At 40.6% G+C, this 3,011-nt stretch overlaps 1 pseudogene; it reads left to right on the forward strand.

Annotated features, from left to right (window-relative positions):
- The first annotated feature begins 836 nt into the window (after positions 1-836).
- LOC147375497 (phosphatidylinositol N-acetylglucosaminyltransferase subunit P pseudogene) lies at positions 837-2,750 on the forward strand (annotated as a pseudogene).
- The last annotated feature ends 261 nt before the right edge of the window (positions 2,751-3,011 follow it).

Below are 3,011 nucleotides of genomic sequence, written 5' to 3' on the forward strand. Positions count from 1 at the left end.
TTCACTGAACAGGAGGTAAGCAGTGATGGGAGCACAGTACCAACCACAGGTGCAAAAGGCTTTGACCTTGAGGACCAAGCCCCCTGTGACTGCTTCCAAGAAACTTGCCCAGACAACTCCTGCAAGTGTGGCTGACAGCCTTCTCTGCAATTCACAGAACCCACTAACAGTAAGCTTGCCTTTACTTTTTCAATTAACCTGTTGTGATAAAATTAATCTGTTTACAAGATCTATGTTTCCCAGGAGATGCTAGACTGTGAGCTACTAGCCACAGGCTGTCAGCTACTGCTTTCTAATTTATCAGTCATAGACTGAGGGTGGGGAGTGGAATATCATTTACAATGGTGGTGAAAATAATCATTACCCAGGAATAATATTAACCAAAAAAAAAGAAAGAAAGAAAATATGTGAGAACTATTTGAGAAAAAAATACAGCCAAGTTTAAACAAATGATAATAGCAATATAATAGCAAACAATTATAGGAGACTTACATCTCACTGGAGAAGGCAATGGCACCCCACTCCAGTACTCTTGCCTGGAAAATCCCATGGATGGAGGAGCCTGGTAGGCTGCTATCCATGGGGTCGCAAAGAGTCGGACACGACTGAGCGACTTCACTTTCACTTTCCACTTTTATGCATTGGAGAAGGAAATGGCAACCCACTCCAATATTCTTGCCTGGAGAATCCCAGGGACAGGGGAGCCTGGTGGGCTGCCGTCTATGGGGTCGCACAGAGTCGGACACGACTGAAGCAACTTAGCAGCAGCAGCAGCAGCAGCTACATCTCACTATTCTAGCATTTTTTCATATTTTACTTCATTTAATCAACAATGCATGAGGTAGGTACCTCAGAATTTCTTATTTTATAGAAAATGGAGGTAAAAAGAGCTTAAGTAACTTGCTGGATGAGATTTCATCTTCACTGTTGGAAAGCTTGAATTATATCTTACACTTCCCCAATTGTTTTTTGTATTTCATGGAAGTCTCATGAAAATCCCTAACGAAGGAAAGTTCACTGTTATAAGAGGTTCATATTTTATGTAAGCAACATAAGTCCTAGGAAAAAATCCAAAAGAACATGCATCAAATGTTGAAGGTATCTTTGATTCTTTTTACTTTCGCATATATAACAAACTTGTTGCAATATGCATGTATTACTGAATTCTAAGCATCATGAAGGATATTTTACCTGAATTTTCTCTAAGTTCTGCCAACAACATGAGGAAGGGACTATTTTGCCTGCTTCATTTATTTTAGAAATGGAATCACAGAGAGGTTTCCTAACTTACTGTATTAGGATGCACAGCTGGTACAGCCTGAATCTGGATGGATGAGTGCCTTAACAGCAGAAGTCCAGGGTGCTGGCACTCAAAAGATTTGGAATGTATGGAACCTGAGATCCTGGAAACCGAGCCTCTTAAACTCTTTGGGGGCCATAGCATAGGGGCATGGGCCCATAGCATAGGGTGGGCCCATAGCATAGGGTGGGCCCATAGAATAGGGGTGGGGGGCCATGGCTCCACAGTCTTTCCCTTAGTTTTCCTCCCTCGTGCTCTTGCACAGACTCAAAACTGAGAATGTACAAAACCAAGAAGGAAGTAGAAAATTCACTATGGCTGTTGCTAGAAAGAGCAATTCATTAGTGCTCTGTTCTTTTACCTTTCTTTAACCTTCTACCTATTCTTTAACCTTCTACCTGTTCTTTAAGCTTCTACCTGTTCTTTAACCTTCTACCTGTTCTTTAAACTTTTACCTGTTCTTTAAACTTTTACCTGTTCTTTAGGCTTCTAGTTTGGCACCATACTATAACTTGTGAAGGCTTTTTATCCCTGAATGCTGGTTAAACTTCATAGGCTTAATCTACCGGCCTCGAAAATATTGGGCAGTTGCATTACCTGTCTACCTGTCTATTATTATAATTAAAATAATTGGCTGTGTGCATTTTTAAAAATCAACATGATGAGTACCTCACCACTCAATACTGTTTGTATAATCACAGAAAAAATACCAAGAAAAAGCCATCTCAGCATTAACAGCTAATTCTTATCAAAGGAGTGAACTAAATGTTCTTTCTTATAGTCAAGGAACTTTACAATGAAAACTGAATGCAGATATACGAACATTAAGCATTTATCAATTTTGGCATTATATGTTTGACCATAATTAATTTGACTCTCTTTTTGAGATGTATTGAGATGTGAAACAAAATGTAAATTGAACTTCTTAGAATAAGTACCGTTAACAATATAAATGTTCTCAAATATTAGTTATAAATGATGTCATGATATAATTTCTTTTGTGTTATGATTTCTATTCATCTTGTGTGAAACTTGTAAGACTTTAAGCTAAGTTAAGGGTTTTAAGCCTCAGTAGCCAGGGTGAAATTCCATGTTTTTTCTGTCTTGAAAAGTCGGCTGGAGGACTGAGGGATAAATTGAGGGAAGTTTGATGGGTGACACAAGTCACTGGAACAGAAGAAGCAACTTATGAGTCAAGGTCCCCTCCCCAGGGGTAAATGTTATTCCTTAAAATGAGGACCTGACTCCACCTGCTGAGAGCTGCTGCAGAGGACACTGCCAGAGGCTCTGGGAGTGGAGGCCCACTTCCCACTCACACTTGCCTGGAGACCCACTGCAGACAGGAGACCACTGTTCCTGCTGACATGTCTCCTGCCCAGACTTCTGCTTGGAGAGGTTCCTTACCCCCTTTTCTATATTCCCAAATTTGACTAATGTGTCTGGCAGGCTAATTGCTTGTAATAAACCAAGTGATTTTTTCACTTGTGAACTGAATATTGGCCATGTTTTTTCTGTCTCCAAGCCATGATGCTTGCCTGTCCTTACTGTTGGGCCTTCTGACAACCACTTGGAGCTGTTACTGAACCAAACTTGGGTCTGCTCGCCTGCATGCAATAAAGCCAATTTACTGACACCTGGTTGTGGTGAAGGAAAGTGCAGAGCATCAAGCAAGAGTCCAAGGCAGCTAGTGCTCAAAATACTTGAACTCCCT

This window comes from Bos grunniens, chromosome 3, assembly GCF_055505025.1.
Source record: "Bos grunniens cultivar Pamir isolate PY7600 chromosome 3, Bosgru_T2T1.0, whole genome shotgun sequence".
Lineage (NCBI taxonomy): Eukaryota > Metazoa > Chordata > Mammalia > Artiodactyla > Bovidae > Bos > Bos grunniens.